General features: G+C 59.5%; 1 long non-coding RNA gene across 8 annotated transcripts; it reads right to left on the bottom strand.

Moving 5' to 3' along the window:
* Positions 1-12,942: 12,942 nt before the first annotated feature.
* On the bottom strand, positions 12,943-24,484 carry LOC137841550 (uncharacterized). 8 transcript variants are annotated; one of them, XR_011088655.1, is made up of 3 exons: positions 22,308-24,484; positions 15,039-15,121; positions 12,943-14,891 (listed from the first exon to the last, which is right to left on the bottom strand). It is a non-coding gene; the product is annotated as an uncharacterized lncRNA (long non-coding RNA). The 8 variants fall into 8 exon arrangements; XR_011088654.1 differs by lacking the exon at positions 22,308-24,484 and adding an exon at positions 20,444-20,666 and having other exon boundaries at positions 13,199-14,891; XR_011088653.1 differs by lacking the exon at positions 22,308-24,484 and adding an exon at positions 20,677-22,271 and having other exon boundaries at positions 13,223-14,891.
* Between the last annotated feature and the right edge of the window lie 2,171 nt (positions 24,485-26,655).

Genomic DNA, 26,655 nt, shown 5'->3' with positions numbered 1-26,655 from the left:
CCTGAAGTGGGGGATCCAGTTTCTGGGGGTGTTTGGCTAAAGACGTGCTCTGTGAACACAAAGGTGCCTGGTTCCCTGCGCCACAGTAAGCTTCCTACGCTGGCATTACACTGGGTGACTAACTGATCTGTCTGATCTGGCTGCTGAGTCTGCGAAGACAACACCCAGCCTTGTCCCGAGGAGCTGCATTGCCCAGGAGCTCAGCCTCTGCTCCTGGATCCCCTCCGATGGCCGGGGACGGCTGCGAGGCCCCTCTCTGGGCAAGGCGGTTGAGTTCCCAGGGAAAGGCAGCGCTGCGTCGTGTTTATTTCTAGTGCCTGGATCTTCCTGGCCTTGTTCCTATTTTAGTACCTGATTTTTTTTTTTTCCCAGAGCACAGATTTAACCTGACTGACAAGTTCTTTGCTTTTTCGAAACACGCCGCGTTGCTTCCTGAAAGTCTCTTACAAAGTCAATAGGCTGTGAGAAGCACTTCTGTACAGAGGGGCGAGAAGTTTGCAAAGAAACACCGGTGTATTGTTAGAAATAAACAGCTTCCAGTGTAGGTAGCTGGCTGCAAGGTCTTCCCCAGCCCTCTGTGCCCTCTGCTAGCTGTGAAAATCCTCGTGGGCTGCCCTGGTGCGGAGCACAGGGCCACGAAGGGAGCAGCTCACAGCAAGTCCCGTGTGGGACTGCCCTTGTGGGAGCCCTTGTGGGAGCTGGATTCCTGGCCCTTGTGTCCTGCAAGAGCCTGCTGCAGGGTGTTTGACCTGGTGGGAAGGGAGAGCAAGAGGGCAGGTGATGATAGAGAATGGATGTAAATAACACTGCCTGTGTTGCAATGGCCTTTGCCATCTATGAAGATGTGGCTGGCAACCTGCCTGCTTTTAGCCTTCCAGAGAAGCAGATACGTAAAACTCAAACTAGATTTAGCCTTTTAAATCCCCAAGGGACATCAAGGTTTAAAATAAAGCAGCTAAAATCCTGCCTCGTGCAGCGTTTGGATCCTGAAAGGATGGAACCGTCTTAATCCACCTTAATTTTGGGGTGGAAGCTGCTCACACCACAGAGTAACTGGCTGCTTCTTCTTAGAAAGGTGCCGAGTAATGAACTGACTCAACTAAAAGCTCAGGTGAATGGTGCTAGCTAAGCGTGCAGCAGCTTGGCTGGATTTATTCGTGATTACAGCGCATAAATCATCTTTCCATCCTGCTCTGGAAGCAGAACAACGACCCCGCATGGGGAGAGGAGGTGGTCACTGCCTCCCCCGTGCCCTTTTTTCTTAAGTCTCTCCAATTTTGCCTGCGTGGCTCCATCAGGTTTTCTCAGCTCTTCCCTTTAGAGGGCGTTCCTGCTGCACACATCGTGGGGCGAGCTTCGCCCAGGAGCTGCATGCAGCAAGGCGAAGCCTCCCAAAGGTCAGCAGGAGCTGGGGGTGGCTCGGAGCCTGCCCAGGGATGCGAGCAGCCTGCTCGGGGTGCTTCTGGCTCAATGCGCTCCGCTTCCTCAGGCGGTTGCCAAGCTTCTCCCAAAGGCAATTTGGACATAATTTTGATGGATTTCCTGTGGCTGCTCTCCATTAGTTACGGTGTTTTCTTCCTCCAGCCTCTTTGAAAGGACTTCTATTTTTGTTGAGCAAGTAAAGAAAGCGGTTAAAAGGGCACGGGGATCTGCTACGTGGGATCACTCGGGGGCTGCTCCCAGCTTCTTCCCAGCAGGTCATCTGGAGTGTATTTCTTCCTCCAGTAGGTCCTGCGCTAGATTAAGCCCTTACCCTTCTGCTTCCTGGAGGTTTTAGCATTCTCCAGTCTTGCAAAGCCACAGCATCACTCTGCAAAGAAGTCTGAGCGCTGCTGTAGAGTATTTGGTTATCCCCAGATCAGAGCACAGGAAAAGGGGCAGAATATATGACCGAGAAGGGGAAGGAAGAAAGAAAACTAAACAGAAATCAATGACAGAATCCCTCCAACTTTGGCTGGGCTTTGATCCCACGCTTGAACTGAAGGATGAGGTCTCCTCCCTGTTTCCCACCCTCTTCCCCTCTTGGCTGCCTGTGTGTCTGCCTGGGGAGCAGCTCTCCATGCTGAACTGATAGCAGCTCGCTTCTCCCCGTCCCACCCTGCAGCCAGGGCTCCGCAACGCCTGGAGGAACAAAGCGTCAGCCTCAGAGCCACCCTGCTGGGGTGAGCTTCTTCGACATATGGCCGGGGGAGGCGAGCGGGGTGTTTGAGCGCATTACGGAGTGAGTCCCCCACGGCTAACTGCAGCTGGCAGGCAGCAGCCCCCTGCGTGGCTGGAGCTGCGAAGCACGAGGAGAAGCTGAGGTGTGGGGGTAACGGGATCGGTGCTGGTCCCTGCTGCGTGCACAAAGAATGGTCCCCTGGGGTTCGGCTGGGGAGTGCTCGCTGGTATTTCAGGTGTCGGGCTTGTAAGGAAAAAGGATCAGGAACATCTTCCCCCACAGGACAGGGCACGCTGCAAACAAAGCATCCTTCCCTTCCCCCAGCAGCAAAGCCCTTAAGCCTCCGTTGAACGTTAAATGAAACTCAAACCCGCTCCTCCGCAGCCCATCCTGTGTGCTTAAAGAGAATTTTAGCGGCCTCAGAAATGCTCTGCTGTAATCAGGGCCTAAAAAAGGCTGAGCTTTGTGCTTCCTTCCACTGCTCCTCCCGTTTCTTGCCCCTTTCTTCAACTGGGTTTTGGGCACGTTGCAGCAAACCTGGTCCCAAGGTGCTGTCCGCAATGGCGATGGGGAATGGAGCTTAAGATCGCACTGGGGGAAGGAGACAAGGCTGTTTAATTCCAGATCTGATGTCCCACACAGACAGTGGTCAAAGCCTACCTGGGCTGTGCTCACAGCTTTGTCCCTGAGCTCAGAACAGAGCAGGCAGCACGTTGTTCTGCTACCAGGGACAGTCCTGGGGCCAGACGGACGTCTTGTTGAAACAGCAGCAGGAGAAACCCAGCTCCTTCATCAATGAATGCATTTGTTTAAAGTATTTATCCTCAGAGCATACCCAGATGGGTACGGCTACACAAAGGCACTCGAGGATGGTAGGAAAAACTTCAGCTCTGAAGCGAGTGAAAGCAGGAGCAAGGCTTCCACCGCTGGAGACCTTTAAGGCCAAGCCAGATAAGCAGCTGCCAGGAGCTGACCTTGCTTTGAGCAAAGAGCTGGATCCTCTCTATTTTCTGTGTCAGCCTGCAAGATTAGAGGCACGGGAAGCACAACGGGAGTGAACTGGTGTAAAAACATCTAGGCAATACTAACGAGGAAATTCTCAGGTCCTCTTCCATCACAAGCAGCGTTTCTGTTTGCCTGGATTGCTCAGCCGAGCAATGCAAAGTGCGCTGTCATATGAGCAATATTTCACCTATCGTGCTTAGATAGAGGAAATATGCCAGGCACGCAGGGAGCGAGCAGGCAGATTCGTGCACGTGATTAGCACAAGCTGCCCCGAGGTCGAGCGGTGGTGTTGGAGGACACCACGAATCACCAACACGTCCTCCTTCTGGAGGCTGGAAAGGGAGAGCTGCGCAGGTTGTACCCCTGGCTCACCTCTTGCTTCCCGTTGTGCACGCTGGATGAAGGAGGTAATTGTTTAGGGGTACTTCTAGGAATAGCATCTCTGCTAGTTTCATTGCTTACTGGGGAAGGATGTGTTTAAATGAGGAAAGGTCACGTTGTTTTAGGTCCTTTGAGGTCATTTTTCTTGCCCTTCTGCGGGGGAAGCAGGCTGAGTGCCTAAAGCTGACCGTGTCCAAGGTGGCAAACTGAGGTCTCGCTGGATTGCAGAGGGCAGCTGGTCCCAGAGCTGAGCGATTCCTCCTGCTGTAAGAGCCTCTGGTGAGGGCAGTGCCCAGGTCACATCTCCTGGAGATCAGACTGGGGACCATCCAGCACCGTGTGCTCTTTCCAGGTATCGTTTTTGAGCATCCACCAGTGGATTTTCTCCTGAATGGAGGTTTCAACAACTCTTCATGAACACATCCAGTGTCCTTATGGACCTGTAACGCCCCTTCCCTCCTGTGAGGGGGGGACCAGCCTCCTGTTTGTCCTCTACCTGGCTCTTGTTACTTCTGTTTGAACAGCCCCAGGTTCTTGTCTGGGAAGAGATCCTGAGCAGTCCCCCCCTTCCCACCCTGCCTGTGCCAGCAGAACCTACAGATCTACAAATCCTCCCCTCCTTTCAGGCCCCCGAGCCTGCTCTCTTCAGGACAGATCAAAGCAGGAGGCTAGCGTTGTTTCAAACCACGGCCTTCCTACAGAATGTGCTCTATCCACTTACAGCTGGCTTTTATGGGCTCTGAAGCCTCCCGTGGATTAGCCCACGGTTGCCTGTGTAAACATTTTCTCTATCCCACATCCTGCTTCCCCAGCACGTCTCATGCTCGCGGCTCCGTGCCTTTGCTCAGTCCAAACATCCTGCAGAAACCTCTAGCTCTTCTCAACAACCTTCCCCCCCAACCCCAGCTCCTGCCAGGTTGCGAGCAAAGCTCCTCCAGCCCAAGGCAGCCCCCAAATTCTTGGAGACCTGCCCGAAGAAGAGATTCACGCGCCCTTCCTCCCGCAGCGGCTACCACCACGTGTGCCGTGGCTTTGCCGGTGACCCCGCGCTCTTGTTGTTGCGTAAAGGTCGGTGTGCCTTCAGCCATCTCCTCCTGCACGTCCCCAGCGCTCTCCTTTCTCCCTTTCTCCCCCCGGCTGTCATCTCCAGCAGCCTCGCTGCTGAAGGCGGTGGGCGGGCGAGCGCGCGCCGCGGGAGATGGCTGATCTTCCCCAGCTCCTGTGCTCGGGGATGGCAGAGCTCAGGCACCGTGAAATCCTCCTCCACCTTTTCCTTGTGTGTTAGGGGCAGGAAGCATCATTGTGCACACCCTGCGCCTTGGGGACAGCTGCTTGGGGTTGTGTGTGGGGGGGGGAGCTGGATGTGCACCGTTTTTTGCAGAAAATGGGGGCTGCGCTTGCTGGCAACCCGACACGGACACACAGGCTGAGACACGGACATGCAGAGCAGAGGCTGGGTGCTCTCAGGGTGTCCCCTTCCCCTGCTGGGACACGACCCAGGTTCACAGGGGGGAAGGCAAACAAGGCAGGGCCAGCTTCCCAAACTGCAGCACCTGATTTCGCAGAAGCCGTGCGTGCAGCGCTGCTGACTTAGTGCAGCTGGCAAAAAAAGTGAACACAGCGCGCAGGAACACACACACATACCCCGCTCCCAAATCATTATTTAAACAGTATAAAGTTCTCTGTAAATGTTTAAAACAACACCAGGATTGGGAGGGGAAGGAGGAAAGACAAACAAGTTTGCTGTTTGAGCTTTGCAGAAACAACCCTTAATTTTTGGCAGGGCTTTCTTCACCCAGAGGATCCAGCTGCCAACACGCGTTGGGAGGCTCCAAATTCATTATTACTTCCCCAACCTCTTCCTCCAAGAGGCTGCAGTTTGGCACCGGCGCTGCCTTTGATGTCGGGGCTTGGCCAGCACCTCGTGCTGTAGGATCCCGGTTCACAGCCAGGGCATCTCCGCTCGGGGTCAGGGGCTGCGTGCTCCCTGCGAGGTTTTTCCTTTCCCAGACCTAAAATTCACGGTGGTCAGACCTCAGCAGGAGCTGGGGCTGCAGCAGGAGCTGCATCCTGGCTTGGCTCCAGGCTGAGGGGGACTTGGGGATCCAAAGCCCCGGGTATCGAGGGCTTGCCGGGGACCGGTGGGTGCCCTCCAGCCTCTGGGTGGATCTGATGCTCCAAATCCTGTGCCCCACAGCATCTGTCCTGCTCTTCAGGGCATTGCCCCCAAGGGATCCCAGGGAAAGGGGCTTCTCAGCACGGGGGAGCTTTGGGGCTGAGAAAAGGCTGCGTGTGGGGACGCAGGAGAACAAGCCCCGCTGGCGGATCCTCCTGCCTCCCCGGAGCCTGCTCCCGGCACACCAGCTCTGTGCAGAACCTACACCGAGATAAAAGAGCCCGGCACAGCGTGAAGCCTTCCTCCCTGTCAGCAGATGGTGTTTGCGGACTTCTCGCGCGTCGCTGCGACAGAACGGCCCGGCCCAGCCAAGAGGCGGAAGGAGAAGCTGCAGCCTGCTCTGGGGAGCTCTGCGCACCCGACCTGAGATCCTGGATGGGTGACAAACGAGCCCTTGCTTTGTCAAGGATCGCATTTTTGTTTTATTTTGCCCGCGTTCGGCTTGCTGAAGAGCTGCCACCACCTGCCTGCAGCCCCAGCCGCCGCAGCGCTCGCAGCAGCCCCCTGGGAGCCGGTGGCCGGGGCTGCGATGCGCAGTGAACTCCAGGTTACCTTCACGGCACAACCTGAGCACATCCCAGCTGGGGTCAACGTGCTGTCACTGCCTCAGGCTTCCCAGCTCAGCGCTAGGGATGTCCTAGGAGTGAACCCTACACGCTCCGTGCCTGAAAAGCCTCGCGGCAGGAGGAAAGGCGCGATGCCCCCGCTCGGGCGAAGCGCTGCGGTGGTGTGAGATTGGGGCTGGCAGCTCCCTGAGCGGGTCTGGTTTCACCACGGCGTGTTAAAATGATGCCCGGGGAAGGTGGAGCTGATCATCCGTCAGCCCTGGTGCCATCAGATGGGGCTGAGACCGCTGGGTGCTGCCTGCGGTGGGTGCACACATGATTCAGACCTCAGTCCCGAGCAGGGCGAGCACGGAGCAGCTCCGTGCTGTCAGCAGGCTGCCTCCTGCAGCCTCGGCGGAGGAATGGCTGCCTGCCCCCCTCCCTGGTCCCTGAAGCAGAGCCGGAGCTCTGCCTGCTGCATCAGCTCCCCGCGCCGCTCTGCTCCTTCCCCCGGCACTCGGAGGCTGCTTCTGCTCCAGCCTTTCCCCTCCCTGAGAGCCTCCGAGCCACAGCAATCCGGGAAGCGACCCCTGGGCATGACAGAGGCCGGTGCAGGCTTCATCTTCCATACCTGGGGGGCTATTAACCCCTTGGGGAAGGGGGTTATGTATATTTGTAAGCTCTGCTGTCCCCGGAACATGGCCAGCTCCACCCGCTCTGCCTGCGTAATTCCCTCCTCGCCAGACCCCAGCAGGACCAGTTTTCTCACAGCCCTCACCAAGCCCTGACGAACCTCCAAAACCCTTTCACAACAAGCTGTGCGTGCACTCGGCGTGTCCCCTATTGCCACCACCTCCCCGCCTGCTGACAATAGGCACGGCAGGCCCGGGCAGGTAGCAGGGTGCTGGATGTGGATGCAGGACCCGAGGTGGGGGTCAGCCAAAGTGCGCTCTTCCCTGCGGCGCTGCCTTCAGCGAGGGAAGGGATCTTTCTTTAGCTCCTCTTTCACTCCAGGCTCTCGGAGCGGTGCCGTATGGCTGCTGTCAGGGAGTTCATTACTCTCTGTCTGCGCCCCCTCCCTGCAGGGGATGGCTTTCGCTGCAGCTGAGCCCTGGCGGTTTTTCTCCCCGGGGTTTCAAGAAGTTTCGTTCCACCCATGAGAAGTGCCAGGCGTCGGGGGAAGATTTGTTTCTTGGCAGCTGTTCCCGTTTTGCTCTCGAAAACAGATGCTGTGCTAGGAATGCACCGTGACTAAAATTCCTCGGGGCTGCTCAGGTCAAATAGCAGCAGCAGGGGAAGCAGGGGGGGCAGGAGAGCAGCGCGGCCGAGCCCTTGTCCTTCTCTCCGGCTTCCCCTGGCCAAAAAGCCGGGGATGAGCGGTCGGAGGGAGCCAGGAGTTAGAGCTGGCTCGTGTTTGGCTGTGCCTGTGCCTGCTGCGGGGAGCGAGGGAGCTGCAGAGCCCCGGCAGCGTTGTTTTTTTGTGCCTGTGATGGTGCCCGACCCCTGGGGGCGCAGAGCGTGCCCCCTCCGTCTGTTTTGCGGAGGGCTCGGGGAAGCTTTCCAGATGGGAGGCTGTGACAGGCGGTGACAGTCGGGGAAAAACACAGGCAGCCAAAGGTTTCGGGGCTGTCAGGGAGCGTGACAGGCAGGTTCACAGCCCCGGCAGGCCTTTGGCTGCTTGTTTGCTTCTGCCAGGGGAAGCGATCCTGCGCCCTGACAGCCGGGGGCTGCGCTCCTGCAGGGCAGGGCAGGGCGAGGGGCGTGAAGCTGGCAGCCTGGCCACGGGAGGAGATGGCTGCAGGACCGCAGGATGCTGAGGATGCTCTCAGGACATCTCCTCCTGATGCCCAAGGGACCGGTGAGGCGTGCAGAGACCCTCGAGCCTTCATCCCTGCTGGGCTGAGGAGCACACCGTGCCCGGCCAGCCCCAGCGCACTGCCCTGACAGCCCCTCGGTGCCACTGCAGAAAGGGTGACCCCACGGAAACAGGCCTCGCCTTGTTCCCAGGCTAAAAGAAGGGGCTGTGTGACTTAAAAACCTGCAGCTGCTCTCCCTCTCACCTCCCCCCGGCGCCTGCAGTAGCTGTCAGCACAGTGACTTCCTTGATGCCGGGCGATGTTTTTCCGCGCACGCACCCAGCTCCTCAATTAAGTTTCTCGGCCGCTTCCTCCAGCGATTCAGGCTCGGCCGGTGGAAGGGGATTTGTTATTCTGGGCACTGGCGGAGAGGCACCAACTGTGATAATACCAAATTGGTTGTGCTTTCCAAGCACCGACGCTCCTCACTCCCTGCTCCTCCTCCTCGGCACGGCCCCGAGGGCTCGGCACCGTGGCGGTGGGGTGGGTGCTGTGGGTGCAACCCCTCTGCCGTGGGGCAGGGTCTCCCTAGGGGTGTCAGGCTGGCTGTACGTGGGTTTAGCTGCGGGAGGAGCTTCTCCCTTCTTGTTTTCCTCCTCCTGGTCGCTCCATGCCCTGGTCCTCCACGTGCAGGAGGGGGATGCTGCGCAGTGTGCTCCCACCCGTCCCGGTGACCCTGGGGCTGTGCGGAGCTGAGAAAGGGAAGGGGAAGGATCCAGGATGGGTGGAGGGGCTGAGAAATACGGGGTACTCGGGGTGATCGTGGGAAGATTTATGGTGGATAAGGAGAACATCATCTCCCGCCAGCCCGGCTACGCCCTGGCTCTCTGCTGGTGGGAACGGGGATGTTTTGTGGGCGGTTCGCAGCGCGTGAAGCATGAGACTGCAGCACTGCCGGGGTCGGGAGGGCCGCAGGGGTTTGTCGGGAGCCCTGCCAGCGGGGTGAAGCTCCTAATTCCCCGCACTCACTCCTGCCTGCGTCCTCCCGGGCCAAGGAAAACTTGGCCAGGCAGAGCAGGGCTGCAGTCGTGCCTTTGCCAGCGTGGTGTGGCCGCGGCTTGAGTCCAGCCTGGGTGGAACGAGGCCCTTTGGGCTCGTGCTGCTGGGCAGCCTGGTGATGCCTGCTCACGGGCTTCCCTCTGGGCTTCTGGCCCCGCAGCACCATCCTGCTTCGAGATCTCAGCACAGGCAACAAGGAGAACCCAGCGGGAGAGGACGACCTGTGCTTTTGGAGGGTTTCCTTAGGATTTGAGCCACCTCCAGGCCTGTTCTCTCTAGCACGATAACCTGGTGCCAAAGGCATTGCATCCCCGTGACAAATCCCATCGCTGCTCCACTTGGGAAGAAATGGGTGAAGCAGGACGGAGAGCCCAGGTTGCTCGCTACCAGCTGTCTGTCCAAGCGGTTGCACAACACTGCTCCGGGGTTAGCGAGCGAGAAACATCTGGGAATAATCGAAGCTATTTAGGCTCTGGGAAAGCATGGCTGGAGAAAGTTTGGAGGAAGCAACTTGAAAGCTCAGCATTGTTAAAAACAGCCTGGAAGCCCTGGAAATTAAAACTAGGGTAGCGTCTATGAGGAGCGAGGAAGTATCGAGAGGAGGATCCGATGCCCTCCGAGGAGCACAGAGGAGCCAGAATGAATTGTAGCGCTCGAGCCTCTGCTGAGCCACAGGGCACTAAAAACGTCTTTGGAACAGGCAGCCTGCCTTTCCTGTGGTTTGCACTGGCAAAGGAGCAGAGAGAACGACCAGGGCTCTGTCTTAACAGCAGCCTGGGGAGTGGAAATAGGGTTTAATGACGGCTCAGAGCAAAGCCTCCGACAGCTCAGCGCTGCCCGCAGCGAGCGGTACCTGCCAGGCTGGCTCCGGGAGGATGCGGGGCGTGCGGGAGGCTTTGGGGCTAAACCACGGCCGTGGCAAGGAGCCCACGGGCAGAGCAGGGAGGGGGCAGAGAGCTGCAAACCCCAGGCTTTGCTTTCCGGGAATCATCCCGTCCTCGTGCCGGAGGATGCCCCAGGGACGGCGGCCGGGAGCGGGGTCCGTGGGGGCATCCGTCCGGCACCGCTGACCCCAATCCCTCCCCGTGGGGACCTGGGGGCTGCTTCCCGGCAGAGGCTCGGGGACAAGCTCCTGGCACTGGAAATCCCCTCTTCCACCATCGCTGGGGAATCGAGGCTGTTGCAAGGAAATGCCATTTCTGCTGATTTATCGGAGCTTTCATCTGGGAGGGCCTGTCTCCGTGCCTGCCGCTCCCTCTTCCTCCCTACCCCAGCCCCCAGCATCTCCAAGAGACGGAGGACGGGACGAGCAGCCAGCCCAGGAGCCCTGGAAACGGTTAAAGATTTGGGGAGTCCAGATCTGCCGCATCTTCTGTGACAATCTGCCCTCCCCAGCATCCTCGTAAATGAGAAACCGCATAAGCCTCACACTCTATTATTGCTATGGAGCATTAGAGTCTCTCATTTAGGATAAACATTCTCATCTCCAGCAGAGCATGAATAACATTAAATGAGATAGTTAAAATGTTTCAGGCCAATTATAGCCCTGGTGTAACTTCGGCAGAGTTGCACCGGGGATTAATTTGATCCGGAGAGCTCTGCCTCCTGTTCCGAGCTGGGATTCCAGCGCGGGTAATTACATCCTGCCTCCCTGCACTTCCTCTGGAGTTTTAATTGGGTTGAATGGACCAAATCCGCAGCAAGTGTAAATCAATGTAATTGAGCTCTCTCTGGAGAGGAACCCTGCTGGTTTACACCCTCAAATCTGGGCCAGCCTTCTCCCTTTCCCCTTCCCCAGGCTCCAGCTGCCCGGGGCTGGCTGCTGCCCTGACCCAGCGCCAGCCTCCCGCCGAGGACTCCAATTCTGCTCTTTTCACCAAATCACCACTTTTCCACGCTGCTGCTGGCAGCCCGGAGAGCCCTGCCACCGCGTCAGAGCAGGTGAGGTCCGCGGGTTTCCACCCTCTGCTGGAAACCCAGCACAGGACCTGGATCCCAGGCCGCTGCACAGAGCCAGGCAGCTGGACGGCGTCCCTCTGCCGCTTCCCGGCCCTCTTAGCAAATCAGTGTTAATGAGGGACATTTGACCCTCTCTTTCCCTGAACAGCCCCAAGCAGCATTTTTGTTCCATGAGATAGTTAAGAAGCTTGAAGCAATTTCCTCCCCCCTGTTCCCCCTGTTTCTATTGTAGCTTTGCTTTTCTTTTTTTTTCCCTTTTATTTTTTTTTTTAATTTTTTTTTAATTCCACAAGAAAATGACAAGTTTTTGGATGCAGGAAACCTTCGGGACGCCTTGGGGCGGAGGACAGGGAGCAGCGTTTGACGTGCAGGGGATGGAGCAGGCGGACCTGGCGAGGTGGGGCCCCGGCTCCCTCGGTCCATCAGTTCAACCACGTGCGTGATTGAGGCAGGAGGGTCAGAGCTGGGGAAGTGCTTTCGCTGGCTGTAATTAGGAATTTAATTGCAAGGCGTTATCTCGCAGGGTTGGAGCCTATGCAGAGCCATCCGTCCCCCATAGCCAACCGCATACAGGGGTGACGGGAGAGGGAAGGGAGCTGGGAACGCTCTCCCTCGCAGATTTCCAGGCCTTTCTGCTGCTGTGTGGTCCCTTTCCCTTCTCACGGACCAATGATGGAAGCAGGCAGCCAGATAAGCCCCGGGGAGCCCAGCCCAGCACGGCCCCAAAGCTTCGCTCACCACGAGCCTGCGCGGGACCCACCAGTCCCCCCCCACCTCCAGCGGCCCCAGCTGTGCCCAGCCCGCTCGCGCTTTCATTTCCCATTCGGTTTTTCCCAAAGTGTATTTTCGGGAGGCGGAGATGTCACAACCCTTCCTTCCTCCCCTCCTCGGAGGGGCCACGGTGGCAGGACCGCGGCCCCAAAGCCTCCTGGCCCCGCGGAGAGCTGCCCGTGGCCCTGCGAGGGCTGGCACTGCTGCTCCTTGGCACTGCTGCTCCTGCCTCCGTCCTGAAGCCGTGGGGTGATGCAGAGGAGGAGGGTGAGCGAATTCCCACCCCCCGAGTACCTCCTGGGACCCTCCCGCCTCTCAGCATGGGCAGCGGACACCTCGCGGGCCAGCAGCCCCGTTGGGCTCACCCCGCTTAGCTCAGCCGCTGGCTGCAGCTCCCTGAGCATAAATAAAGAGCATTTCTCACCAAATCCGCCCTCTCGGAGCTCCCCAGGCGGAGAGCTGGCCGTTTATCAGGAGCCCTTTATCCCCCAAATCTCCGACCCCCCCCCGTGTAGCCGACGTTTGCTCGCTGGGTTGGCAGTGCAGTGACCCCGCTCCCCGCAGCACCGTGCCATTTTCAGGCTGTGTCCCTTCCATTTGGCCCCTCGTTGTCCTTTCTATTTTATTTTTTTTTATTTTTTTCTCATTTTGTGTGTGCACAGCCAGATGGGAGGCAAGGTCGGAGTCGCTGATGGTAAAACCCAGGCTGAAATCTGGATTTTCCCTAAGTCTGGGATAACTGTGCCTGGCCTAACCCTGCAAACAGGCTCTGATTCAAGGTTTTGGGGCTGTGTCCCCAGCGCACGTGCGTTTCTTTTGGGGTTTGTCCCCATCCTGCTCCTGTCCTTGCCTGAACGCGGCTCCTGCTTGTTGCTCGCCGCCGGTCGCCCAGAGCTGAGCAGGCTCAGCCCCGACGCCTCCTGCAGCTCAGCCCCTGACCTTTCTTTTCCCTTAAATCAATACAGAAAAGCCGTGCTGCAGCAATCCCAGCACGTCAGGGGAGCCCAGGTGATTTATCTCATCCGAGGAGCTGATGCTGCTTTTGAGGCTCCAGTGCAGCCAAGCTTTTGTTTCTCCAGCCCCCATCTCTCCTGCGCTGCCTTCGGTTCATGTGCGTTTTATTCATCATCCCCTGACCCCCCCCTGCTCCTGGCATTACCGACTCTCCGTCTTGCTTTTAATCTGCTACAAAATGAAGGCAGCTGCGGGTAAAACACCGCTTTTATTCTCCCTGCACATCATAATTCCTTTATGGAGAAAAAAAATATAATGATAATTAAAAATGTTGGAAGTGAGTTGAGGTTTTTTAATTAAAAAGCTTCAGGGGAAAAAAAAAATCTATTAGGAAACCTCTGGAGGCGTTTGTGAACTTGCCATTGCGGAGAACCAAGCCCCTGGGGGCTCTTGGAGGGCTGGCTTTGCCTCGGTGCCAGGGAGGGCACCCGGGGCTGGTTTCTCCCCACCACACATCAGGAGCTTCCCTCTCCCCCTCGCCGCATCCTGCCTGTGGCCACCAAGGTTTGGTCAGCTCTCCCGAACGGCCCGTTCTGGGTGGAAAAGCTGCGTATTTGGCACCGAGCGTTGGCTCTGGCTGCGGTGAGGCCGGTGCAGCTGTGCCCGCGGCAGGGATTCTGCTGTGTAACCGCTTCGCCCGCCAAAAGCGCAGGGCCCCGTCTCCTCCCGCCTCGTGCCCATCAGCAAAAGCTGTGGGAATTGCTTTTTCAGCGAGGTCGGAGCTGATGTTTGCAAGTCCCCCGGCCCCGAAGGCGGATCGATGCGCGCCGAGAGGCTTTTCCCATCAGGGCATTTATTTTTCCAGCAGGACACCGAGTTCTCAAATGAACGGAGGCTCGCGCAGAGATCGCCTGCCTCGCTTTGGCAGCAAACGGGAATATTTCTCTTTATTCCGAAACCAAATTTTTGTGGCTAAATAGAGCCGAAAATATATCTTCCCCCCCTCACCCCCTACCCCCCCACCACCTCTCCGAGACACGAGACAGCTCTGACTGCCGAAAGCAACTCTTCCCTGCCGCAAATGGACCAAAGAAACCCAGCACGAGCCCGGTGCTTAGCAGAAGCAGATGCGCCTCTAATGCTGTCATCTACAGCAAGCTGCGCCTGCAAACTGATCTTTTATTAACGAATTTGTGGAGCTGGGAGAGCTGCGGGGGCCGCGCCAGCCCCGCCGCTGGGAGGGGGCCGTGCCAGCGCCCCGTGCCCGCGGGCTGCGGTGCGGCTCCCGGGGGGCATCGGCAGGGGGCTGCTGGCTGCCCCCCCATGTGCTCCCTGCAAAACGGGGGAATTTGTTTCTTCTGCCAGCATTTAGCCCCGGTTCCCCTTCGGCTGCAGGAGGGGAGCCGGGGCGATGGGATTTTGTCGGTGTTGTGGCTGCCGGTGCAGAGCGGAGAGGGTTTGTTTTTTTTTTTGGGGGGTGTCGGCGTGTGCCAAGGTGGGAGGCTGCAGGAGGAGGAGGAGGAGGAAGGGTTGGTGGCTGGCTGGGAGCTGTTTGGGCAGGGTTATCAGGGAACTGGTCCGAGGGAAGGCAGGGCAGGGCGATCCCACCCGCCCGTGGGCGTTTGGCCAGTGCTTTGCAGGCTGGGGGGGGGGGTAGGAAATATGTCCCTGCCCCAGCCCAGGCCAAGGAATCCTCAGCCTCAATGCCAAAGGTGTCCTCGCAGGGCTGAGATCACTGGGACCTGCAGACGGAGAGCCTGGAGCTGTCCTTCATGCCCTGGGGTCGTGGTGCAGGACACGAGGCTGCAGCAGCCCCCACATGCCCCGTGCCCACCCCAGCTGGAGCCCAGCGGGCTCTGTCCCCAGGAGGTGTCCCCACGTCAGGGCAGGAGGCTGGGGAGGAGAGGCTGGATGTGGCCTCACCTGGGACCCGGGCTGCTAGTGGGAGTGCCAGAGAAATCTGCTTTTCCCTTCCGATCCGGCCAATTCGGGCTCCGAGCGCTTCTCTCCTTTCCTCCCCCCAGGACCAGCCGCTTTTCCAGAGCCCTCAGAGCCTCACCGACAGGCAACGAGACCTAGAAATCCTGGGGGAAACACAGAGCAACCACCATTAAAACACAGGTAGGGTCCATGAGCAACGTGGCAGGGCAGAAAGGCAAAACCCATTTATTTATTTTTTTTCCCCGATTTCCCCAAAGCTGCTTGGCTCCCACCTACCAGCTACATCCCACCTGGTTTGACTCTGGAGCGCTGCTACGTGGTGCCAGGGTCGGAGCCAGCCTCCCTCCTGGGCTCTTCCTCTCCCTTGGGGTGCCTGGGGATGGAGGAGAAGGGGTGAGCCGGGGCTGGGGGACTGCTGCAGCCCCCCTGTACTCGTCTGCCTTTCTAAATGCTAACTGGCTGCAAGAAAGGGAGGCTTTGCACCCAAGGAGCAGGAAAATCCCACATTTTCCCCATTTTTTTTCCATCCCTGCAAAACAACGGGCAGAGGACAAGGGTGAGCATCCCTTGTAGGGTGGCCAAGCACCTCGACTGAAGTCCCACAAGGTATTGCTGCAAATATGATGAGTTTAGCCAACAAATACCATTATTATTATTATTATTCCAGGAAAATAAAGAAATCACACAAGCCCTCCTTCTCCCCCTCTTCCCAACCAGTGATCCCTTTACCGTGGCTCATCCCGAACCGGGTCAGTGCGTGAAGCCCAGCAGCGGTTCCATCCCGGTGCCATTCACAGGCAGCTGCCACGGCCCCGGGGTGCTTTTGGGTGGCAGGAATTTGAATTTTGGGTGCTCACGGCACCTGCCTGGATCTGGGAGGCCGGAGGAGCCAGCGGTGCCCAAGCACGTGGGGAGGGAGCAGGGGCTCTGCCAGCAGCACGTCCCCGTGCCGGTGCCAAGGCTCCGCACCTCGGCTGTGCCTTCAAACCTCCATCCCCTGCCCCACTGGGCTGAAATAAGGCAGCGGGGTCGGAAGCTGCCTGGGGAACAGCCCTGCCCTGCTCCTGGTGCCCCCTTCCCTGCACGAGCTGCACCCGAAGGCGATCGGTGTGATGGTTCAGCAGCTGGTGGCGGAGGGGAATTGGTGCGTGGCTGCTCGGGGGCCAGGTTTTGGCATCTCCTCTCAGTGAACGTGGCTGAGCCGTGCCCAGGAATCGCCTGGAGCCACCGGAGGGACCCTGCAGAGCCCGGAGCAGGGGGTGAAACCCATCCCCACCTGCGGGTACCCAGCACATCGCTCTTTTCCAGCGCGAGAATCTGGGGTCACTTCCAACATCTCGCTCAAAAACCAGGCGAAAAAGCCTGAGACTCCCTCTGAGTCACTGGCATGTTGTTACCAAGGACACTAAGGTTCCTGATTTTGAAGAAGAGATTAATTACATTCTGCAAATAGACATTTTATCTGCATTGAAGAGCAGCGAGGGCTGCTTCTTGTAGAGTAGCTCATTATGTATCAGCAGGTAGTATTGTGACAGATGTAGGAATCCAGTCGCATTGTCACTTGGGCTTAATCATCAGAAAGCTGCCTTCCCCGGGTCAGCTTCTAGTGAGGATTTGTAATATTTACATAGCACTTGGGGCTGGCTTCTCTATTGCCGGAGTCTGTATTCGCTCGTCAGTCTCTCATTATGCATGTGCCAGTATTAATTGCATTTAGAAATGAGATTCTAAAGGAGAAGTGAGAGCTATTTAGACCTCCATTCAGCTTGAAAGACAGCAGCTTTCTGTGTGACAGCTCTCGAGATGTTCTTGTGCTCAGCTCTCTCTCCAGCTGAAAAGCAGGTGTTGGAGAGAGTTGGTGTCGGAGCCACTGTATCAGCACTGCCTTTTGTGCATGCCCAGACATTTATATAACAGGCGGTATAATGACTCCGCAGAAGTGGCACAGAATTGACCCTTGTGGTACTGGATTAAAGCGCAGCAAGGCGGCGAGCAGCTCTGCTCTCCTGCTTTATAGATATTAGGGGGGAAGCTGGTGCTAAAGCCAGCTCCTGCCTTGCCTCCCGTGGAAGGAGGTGGGTTATTTCCCTGCTGCTGGGTTCGGGGGGTTATTTATCAGCCCGGCTGTGCCTGCAGCACTTCGGAGCTGTACTTGTGGCCTTGCTAATGTATTTAAAGTCGCACAGAAATTCAGCTGACACTTGTCTGTGCATGCCTGCTGCGCGCTGATTGCTCCAGCCCGGAGATGCGGAGCCGTGCACCGCTGCTGCTGGCTGCCAGCCGTGCCTGGCGCTGGAAATGAGGAGGTCACGTCCTGCTTCCCAGAGGGGATGGAGCTGGGAGGTGGAATCCAGATGATGCCAAGCTACCGGCTCTGTTTTCTTCAGCCCAAGGTGCAGAGGCTCTGCTCTTGCCTTGGGGCATGGGGCGCGATGAAGGTGTCCTCGTTGGGGGGAGAGGTTGGTGCAGGCACCGAACGCTCCCTGTCCCCGCACCCTCTCCCAGTAAAACAACCCTCCTGGGTCTGGGGGACTTGTTCCTGCCCTGCTGAGGGGGGCTGAGAAAGCAGCAGTGAGGGCAAAGCCACGTTTCCCTTCCCCAAAGCTCTCCCTTCGCTTTGCCTTGGCCCAGCCCTGCACCACGGAGCCCCCATCCTGCTCCCTCCTCAAGATGCCGCCTGCAGGACGTGTCCCCTCGCACTCCTGCCTCTTCCCTGCAGGCTCCTTTGGGTGCTTCCCTGCTGCCTTGGGTGCTCAGTGCCCTGTGTGCCATGAACCAGCACCGAGACCAAGCTGTGGGCCAGCAGCACCTCCCTCTCCCCAAACCCCACATCTCCAGGAGCTGCCCCTGCCCGGCGAACCCCAGCAGGGACCAGAGGGGAAGATCTTGGGGAAGGCAAGCAGAGCAGACATCCAGAACCAGCCCGGGATGTTCTCACTGAATATCCCATAAACCAGCGAGTAAATCACTGCTCCATGAGCAAACCCAAGGGCTGAAGCCCAAGGAGCCCCCCTGGACCTCTCCGCCCCTCTGTGTCCAGGTGAGCACATCGCTTCCAGCCATCGGGCTGCCAGGAGGAGACCCTTCAAACCTTTTTTTTCAAGACGGTGGGAGCCAAATCCAGGGACCAGCCTGAGCCCCCTGCCCCATGGCTGAGCACCCCAGCCCTGCCAGCACGGGCCAAGGACACCCCGCGCTGTCCCCTGGCAGCCCCAAGGCTTATAAATAGAAGACGGGACGTGAAGGAGGTCAATGAGCGGGGGATTTTACATAATCTCTTCTTGCCTGCGCTGTTCATTTGTGTCCTTTGCCCAGGACGCACGCCCTGCTTGGCGCACGGGGACGTCAGAGCCGGAGGGACGCTCCTGCGCCGCGACAGCTTGATCCCACACAACGTGTGCTCTCCTGCCTTCTTCCTCGCTCTGTGCTGGTTTTTGGAGAGATCTTTAATCCAGGGGTCATCCCGAGCAAGGCACATCTGATGGAAATCCCAGCCTCAATGCTGGATGGGGACCCCGGTGGCTGCCTGGCCTGAGCCTGGTCCTTTCACCCCCCAGCACCCAGCTGAACTGGAGGCCACCGGGGGACACTGCCCGCCCTCCCCCGTGCCCGTCCGAAGCCTTGCTCCCTTCTGCCCATAACATTTCTCCACAACCCCTGATGGGCAGCGCTTCTTTCTCTTCCTCCTGTCACTTCTATTTTCCAGACGACGAGAGGCTGGAGATGAATTCTCTCCTGGCATAAACCTGTCAGCGGAGCTGCAGTGATTTATGCCAGCGCAGAGCGAGGTGGGTAGATGGATGACCAAAATAGAGCGAGCAGAAAACCTGTTACCTTCCCCTGCAGGAACAGGTTTGTTCTCTGCCACAGAGCCGCTGCGGGACTCGCTGGGATGTGACTGCTGCTCTTTTAAGTTTGAATCGCCGGTGGTCTCCAGCGATGGCAGCAATTAATCTCCAAAAGAAGTAACCCAGCAGCACACGGCTTCTCACGCCTGTCTGAGAGCTGCAGTGGGGCTTGGAGGGAGCTTCTCCTGGCTGCCTACCTGTGGGTCCTTCCCTTGTGCTGCTCGGGGTCCTGTGCTGTGCCAGGGAGCCCTCACGCTGTGCCCAGCCTCAAGCTGCCAGCACCAGGCACGCTGCCCCGGGGCAGGGCTCAAACTGCAGCTGGAGGTGCCTCAAACACCCCCTGGTGCCCCCCTGACGGCCCCACGCCTGCAGTGAGAGCGTTTGCTCAGGCACCAAGAAGCCTTTAACTCAGCCGGGGGTGCAGGTAGCACAGGGAGGGCTGGCGGGCGCACAGGGCAGGAGATGCCTTCCCTGCCTCGAGTCCTGCTTCTCCTTGCCCTGACTTAATTGGCTCATTAAGTGCCAATTTGACCTCCCCACTTTCAGATGTCTCCAGTCTCCGCTGGTAAATAGATTTGCGCGTCTACAGCGGAAACCTCGAGCTGAGCCTGGCGGTGGAGAGGGCGGAGAGCCCTGGATGGGAGCAAAGCTCCCTGCCGAGAGCCGCGGGGAGCCGCAGGTAGCCACGGCCACCGGCACCATGCCCGTGTCATGGTGGGGACGTGCAGAGCCCACCCCGTGGTCCCAGGTCCTTTCCCATCTGCTCCAGGCTGGCACCTCCACGCCACACATCTCCCAAACCTCCTCCATACCGAGACCCTCAGGCAAACCTCCCGGCGCCCCAGGGATGGGGCAGGACCTTCCCGTGGGGAGAGTGCAGCGGGTGAAGGTTGGGGGCTCGGCGCTGCTGGGGTGTCCCTGGTCACGTCCCCGTGCCCGAGAGCACTGTGTGGTTTCCTCCCCAGGCAAATTGCCCCACAAAGGGACAGGACTCAGCCCACATTTCTTCCTTGCTGGAGGAGAAAACAACGCATCCCACAACGCCCGGCACAGGGGCGCATTGCCTGGTGTCCCCCGGAGCACAGAATCCAGAAGCAAACCAACCCCCTCCAAGGACGGGCTGGGCACGCGGGACCCCCCCCACCCCACCCCTGGGGGCCACCCTCAGTTCTGCTGCCCCAAATTTTGGGGGGGTCCCCGAGGAGCCGGGGAAGGGGGAGGACGTACGGTTCCACTTTGTTGAAGAAGCGGCGGCGCAGCATCACGACCAGCGTGCCGATGAGCAGGGCAGTGGTGCACATGGCGCTGCCTCCATCACCGCCCAGCGCGGCCGCCCCTCGCCGCCCTCCCCGAGGGTCCCCGGGGGCTGGTGGCCCTGCCCGGCTCCTGCGTCCTCCCCGACTGGCCTGTCCCCAGTGGCCAACCCAAGGCTCTCCTTGGGGCTGGCTTTAGGAGGAATTAGAGCAGGATCAAGAGTAATTAACAGGCAGCAAATGAGGACGCTCGCCTCTGACCTTCGCACTTAATTGCTTGTGGCACACGGTGCTCGCGCCCTGGCTGGGCACCCACCCCAGCCCTCGGCCAGGTGGGCTCTGGGGGGGCTCCTGGTGCTCCCAGCCTCTTTCCACCCCCTCCATCCCATTTCTCCCCTCTCCTCCTTGCCCCCACCAGCCCACCAGCACCCATCGTGGCCAGGGCTGGGGGCTCCCCTCTGCTCCCCCCTTTCCTGCCTGCCCCCCTCCCCTCCTTGCCCACTTTCTGCCCACTCCTCCCCTCTCCCTTTCCCTCTGGCTCCTGCCTCATCCCGCTCCCCCCTTCCCGGCTCGGGTAATCTGACAGGCTCAGACCTGCGTGTAATTCCCCATGGATACGTCTCAGCCAGCTGATCCTGAGACCTTGTCTGCATCCTCCCCTCGCCCCAGCTTTGCCTCCTCCTCCCCGCTCTCGGCGGCACGCACACCTCTCCCCCGGCACGGAGCTGGGCCCCACGTTCCCTCCCCAGGTCCCTGTTCCCCTTTTCCAGCTGGAAAACTGATTCCCCACGCAAAAGGATTTTGAAATAGGGGTCAAACCCAATAACCTAGCCTGGTCCTGGTTCATCAGCTGATGGGATCTGAAACAGAAAGTGATGGGGAGCTTTCTGGGAAGCCTGGCTCTGCTGGGGCCAGAGATGCTCTGCGAGCCCAGCCACCGCAGGAGCCTGGGACGGCGGTGATTAATCCCTGCTCGATGGCAACATCCTCTTGGACTGCTCCAAACCTCAAAAACAACAGCCATCAACAGCACTTGAAACAGCAGCAAAGCCAAATCCCTCCGAGCCTGTCCAGTAAACAGTTCCAGGACCTGAACGCGGGGGTCGGATGAGGGTGGAGAGGATGGAGCCGGCCTCCCTGCTGGCTCCGGAGGGATGGGAAGCCTTCAGGAGCCTGTGCCAGGAACACCCCGAGCATCCCCTCCAGCCAGACCGAAAGGAGAGGGAATAATTCCTCCCCAGATGACGGGGCAGGCTGCAGGGGTGCGGGGCACTGGGAAGCCCAGCCCGATGCCCTGGGCAGCCACGCTGGAGCACTCGGGGCTCCCAGGAGCACGTTGGGGTATGCTGCGAGCTCCTCGAAGCCAAATAAACAGCGAGTGCTGGCTGAGCCAGAGCCCAGGAGACTGGAAGGACCTTCCCTGCCCTGGCAAGAGGCAGCGCAGCTTTCGTAATCCCCGGGAGGGCGTCGCTGCGTGAAAGCCCCTCGCCCCTGGCCGGGTGACACCGCGAGGTCCCCGCTCTCGTGCCCCAGCCGCCATCGGAGGTCCTGAGAAAGCTCAGCCCGTGGCAGGGCCAAGGCAAAGTCTCCTCTGGGGACCCGTTTCCACCCTTCCCACCTCCGCACCCAACCGGAGGGGGACACCATGGGCTGACCCATGCCTGGCACCGGGCAGGGTGCGGGGACACGGGGTCGGGGCTGAGCCGGGGCCGTGCTGACCCCCAGCACCCCAAGGGGACAGGTGGAGGGGCTGGGGGGGAGCCCAGCGGGGTGGATTCGCCCACCCAGCACCCAGGTGCTGGCTCCTGGGTTTATTTGACATGCAGTGAACTCGCCGGCCGAGCCTGCCCTGCGCCGCAGCGTATCACTTCCAAACACGCTTGATTGGCACGGCGAGATGCTCGGTTCAAAGGCAAAGTAATGTGAGCAGATTAGTTAATGCTTCTTGCCCTAGCCCTTGAGAGCAGGGCTGGAATGGCAAGGCAGACTTAATGGGTTTTGAAGGCTTTTCTTTTTAAGATATGAATCAATGAATCCGTACGGGGAGCATGGATAATGTGATCGGAATAAGAAACAGGGCTCGGCTTTGAACCTGAGCGAGGTCCCTGACAGTGTTTACTTCATGTCCTGGCACCAAATGCAAGATGACATGAATATATTAGCTTGCTGGCTTTCCTGAGCAACCCCTGCCACAGCCAGGCCGGCTTCAGGAAGGAAAAGAGCAGCAAAGAGAATCTGTTTGGAAGTGCCGACTTGTTTTCCAATAGCCCTGTCAGCCTCGCTTACTGCCGACGTGCCAGGCTGTCACAGGGCTGCTGGTGCTCGGGCACGGGGTGCCCAAATCCTGCCGGGAGCCCACGGAGAGCTCGATATCCCACCACTGTGGGCTCCAAGCCCTTCGGCACCCGGGTGGCGAGGAGGAACCCTTGCCCCGCGGCGCGCCGTGGTGCACACTCACCGCTTCCTACCCGAGTGCCTCTTGCTTCATCCCCGCAGCTTGCAGCACGGAGTTTCAGTTCCCGAAAAGCTCGGTGGGGAGGGTTGTGGGGGGGTTGCAGCAGCTCCTGGGATGGGACCAGGTTTGTCCCAGGGGGGGAAACACTCACCAGGGGCTGCCTCAGCAGCTTCTGGCCCCGCTCGCCAGCTGAGCCCCGTGCTGAGCCCCGCTGACCTCCCCACTTCCCTTTTTTCCCCCCTTGGATTTCTCAATGTTTGTTTTTTCAGGTTGTGCGGCTTGGTAGGGATTTTTTTGGGGGGGTGAAGGAGGGGGTGACACAAGATGGGACATCCCCATCTCACCCACCTTCCTCCCCTGTGCCCGTAGCTGCTGCCGGCCGTGTTTGCGCATCATCATCCCGTGCTCCCTGTGCCGGAGCCTCGGCAGCATTTTCCACCCCAACCACATCCCTGCCCCTCCGGGACCCCCCCCAGGGCAGATATCCCCATCCTGTGGTGCCGGGAGGGCTGGGATGGGGGTCAGGGAGCAGTCAGGGGCTGGGGTCCCCTCGGGGATCGCTTCAGCTCCAGGTCTCTGCGCGAGGCCGCAGCACTCGGACCTCGACCCACTGGGGAAACCCAAGAACCTAAATCTGTTTTGGAAGGAGACCCCGCTCTGCCCCGCTCCGTACACCTTCCCCACCAGCCCCGGCAGCATCGCGGGAGGTCTGGTTTCAATCAGGGGAGGAATGTCTGCCCTGGGCTTTGCGCCGCACAAACAGCTTGGGTTTCACTTCCCCAGGACTGGAGCTGGCGAGGGGTCGAGGGGGACACCAGGCAGGGGGACACCACCTCTCCAGGACAGCTGTGTGGGGACAGGGGGCTGGGGACGAGCCCCCGAGAGGGGTCTCACTGCACGTCTGGTGCTCAGGAGGGAATAGCACCGCGGCACGGTGACGGAGGTGTGATTAAATCCGGGGGTCCCAGCCCCACGGGGGGTGGGTGCGGGCAGTGGGGCAGCCCCAGGTGGATTGGGGGGGCCCTGCTGGCCCTCTCCCCTTTCAGCTGGGGCTGTGCTCCCCACGCATCCCCCCCCTGGCACAGCTGAAAGCCAGAGCTGGAGCTCCGGCTGTGTGCGGGTCTCCTGGGATCCAAGAAGCCAGGGGAAGGAAACCTGCAATAAGTGCAGAGCATTTGCACAGGCTTTAAGCTAAATCCTCCCCTCGCAGCGAGCCCGGCTGCAGCAGGCACTGCAAAGCCCTTTCCTAAAGTCTCCTTCTTCCTTTTTCAGGCCAGGACTTCACGGCTGGGTGAGGGCAGTGCCCTTCTGGCAACGGGGGCTTGGGGTCGGCGGTGCTGGGGGGGGTCACAGCCAGAATTTGGGGGTGAGGGCGCAGCCCCCGGGGGGCGAGCAGGCTGCTGGGGAGGGTGGAGGAGCAGCACCCAGCCTTGCGTGTGTGCACAACCTCTCTGCCATGGGGGTGGGAGCAAAAATGAGACGAGCTCAGCAGCACCTTGTGCCCTCCGCCCCGTCCTGGGCGCAGGAAAAATTGCCAGGAGCCAGGGCTCTGCTTCTAAATGCCTCGGGCTGTGCCACGGTGCTGCACTCTGCTGCATTTCTCTTCAAATCCCAGGGCTGCTCCTCTTCTGGCCAGGTCGGGGTCCTGGGGGTCTCCAGCAGTGGTCCTCGGCCGGGCAGCCCCAGCAGCTCCCGCCCCATGGGCTCCCCCGGGGAAATCCGAGCACGTGGCCCCAAAACTCTGCCCGTGGGAAGGTCCGAGGGGTCCGAGGGCACGGTGCTGCTCACGGGGACACCAGGAGCCCCCTGCTTCACTCCAGGAACCCAACGCCACGGCTGTCCCCGCGCACAGGGACAGTGGGCTCAGCCCAGAGGGCGCAGAGGTGTCCAGGGGTGGCCGTGGGGCTCCCACCTCAGCCTCAGCAAGGAGTCAAGGGTGGAGAGCTGCCATCAGCCACCTCCCACGCGCCGTGGAGCTGAAGTCGCGTTTTTTTGCCTTCACCTCCCACTCTAGGATCGGGAGCCAAGTACATTTCTCATTGCACCCAGCGCGCGGGGAGGAGGAGGAGGAGAGGCGATGTGGGAGGGCAGGGGAGCGGGAGAAGCCGGCGGCAGGCGGCCACGCACCACGCACGAGAAGGCGCACAGGGGCAGGGGGCAGGGGGCTGGGAAATCCATCCCATCCCATCCCCATCCCCATCCCCATCCCATCCCCATCCCCATCCCCATCCCCATCCCCATCCCCATCCCCATCCCATCCCCATCCCATCCCCATCCCCATCCCCATCCCCATCCCATCCCCATCCCATCCCATCCCATCCCATCCCATCCCATCCCATCCCATCCCATCCCCATCCCCATCCCATCCCCATCCCCATCCCCATCCCCATCCCCATCCCCATCCCCATCCCCATCCCATCCCATCCCCATCCCATCCCATCCCATCCCATCCCATCCCCATCCCCATCCCATCCCCATCCCCATCCCCATCCCATCCCATCCCCATCCCATCCCCATCCATTTTAGGGGTGAAAGCAGAGGATGGGGTCACCCAGGCTGATCCCATATTGGCCTTCTCCATGGGGACCAAGTCCCCTGTCCTTGTCCCCAAGCCCCAGGAGGTGGGCAGAGACCACAGACACCCACTCAGTGCTAACCCCGAGCCCCCTGGGAGCAATATTTGGGGGAAAACATGGAAAGGGGATGCTGCCAGGTGACAGCATGGGGCTGTGCTCATCCCTAATACTTCTCACCTGTGGTGAGAAGCAGAAGCTGAGGGTGATTGGGATCTGTTTGGGGTTTGTAGGCAGCCGGCTGGCGTGGAGCATCCCCGCTGCAGCACAGCCACCCTCTTGTGCCTGCAGGCACCTTCCTGCTTGGGAAGGAGCCGTGGGTGTGACGTCCCCAGAGAGGGGCAGGAACCCTCTTGGGGAGGGCTTGGGGACTCCTCACTCATTCCTAATACAGCTTTTGGGCCTCTCAACCCAAAAGCTTTGACCCCCAGTGCCAGAAAGCAGGCAGAGCTCTGGCTGATGCCACTGGGTTGGTGGAAGCACCAGGTAGGAGAGCTCCGAGGAGCAGAGCCCTTGTTTTTTCACCCGTTCTCCACCTGGATGGTGGTTTGAGCTTCCATATTCGCCCCAATCCGAGCTGTTCCTGAGCACAGCAGCTTGGTGCTGGGGTGGAGCAGGACCTCGAGCTTCAACCCGGCGATTTTGGTGGTGTCGCTGGTGACACGGATCATCCCAGCCCCCTTGGTGAGGGCTGGCCATGAAGGTTGGGGGGCTCGGCTCTGTGCTGGTGTCGGGGGGTCCTGGCCTCCTGGGGGGGGACCTGCAGCGGGGTGGTGGCAGCAGCACCCCCTCCTCCTGCTCCCTTTCCATCTGCAGGAGAAGATTTGCTGACGCCGACGGTCTCGCTGCTGGTATCGGGGCGGTGGCCGAGGCTGGTTTGGAGGAGAAACAGAGCGAAAAGCCTCCGGGGGTCTGCAGGAACAGAGCCCCAGCCCCTCCAGAGCTGCTCCCTCTGCCTGTCTGTCTGTGTGTGTGTGTGTCTGTCTGTCTGTGTGTCTGTCTGTCTGTCTGACCACTGCTCCTCTGCCAGGGCGCACAGCGGGGTGCAGGAGCGCGGTGCAGGAGCCCCGGCTCCCTCGCAGGCTGTGTTCTCCTGTCTCCGATCTCCCTCTGGGGGACCAGTGGTTATTACAAGTCTCGGGAGTTTCCTTCTCCCTGCCCTGCAGGGTTGATGTGCCCAATTTGCAGGGAGCTGCAAATGGCATTTGGGTAAAAACAACCCAAAGGCACACTCAGGGGCAGCGGGGAGCCTGGCGCGGAGGTGTCCCCATGCTCCCCATCCCTGCCAGCAGCACTAACCTCCTCCTTTATTTCCTCACTGCCTTAACTCCATCTCCCTTTGCCATTCAGCCCCTGGAAAGCAAACCCTTCCCATCAGCAAGTCCCTCGGGACGGGCACAGGCTCCCTTGGGTGGCAGAGGAGCGCCGTGGGCGAGGCTGCTCGTGGCTCCGAGGATTTATCGCCCAAAACACGAGCGCTTGCAAAAAATGAGGTAGCGCCGGGGCAAGAGGAGAGGCAGAGCTCAGCTGAGCCAGCTGCTGGGATAAGTTTAACGGCGCGCTTCGGATCTGGAATTTCCTCTGCACTGTTTACAAGAAAAAAAAAAAAAATCATAAAAAAACTTCCAGCCCCCCCCCCCCCACCTCCCCAGCGCACCGTCCTGATGCTGCCCAGAGCCTCTTCCTCCTCTCTGCCTCTCACCAAAAAAAAAAAAAAAAAAGACAGAGAGAGCAGGAGGGAGGAGTGGGAGAGAGGAGGAGAGAGGGAGAAAGTGAGC

Source organism: Anas acuta, chromosome 18, assembly GCF_963932015.1.
Source record: "Anas acuta chromosome 18, bAnaAcu1.1, whole genome shotgun sequence".
Lineage (NCBI taxonomy): Eukaryota > Metazoa > Chordata > Aves > Anseriformes > Anatidae > Anas > Anas acuta.
Note: the sequence above shows the minus strand (reverse complement) of the source record. Positions and strands in the feature narration are given on the sequence as shown.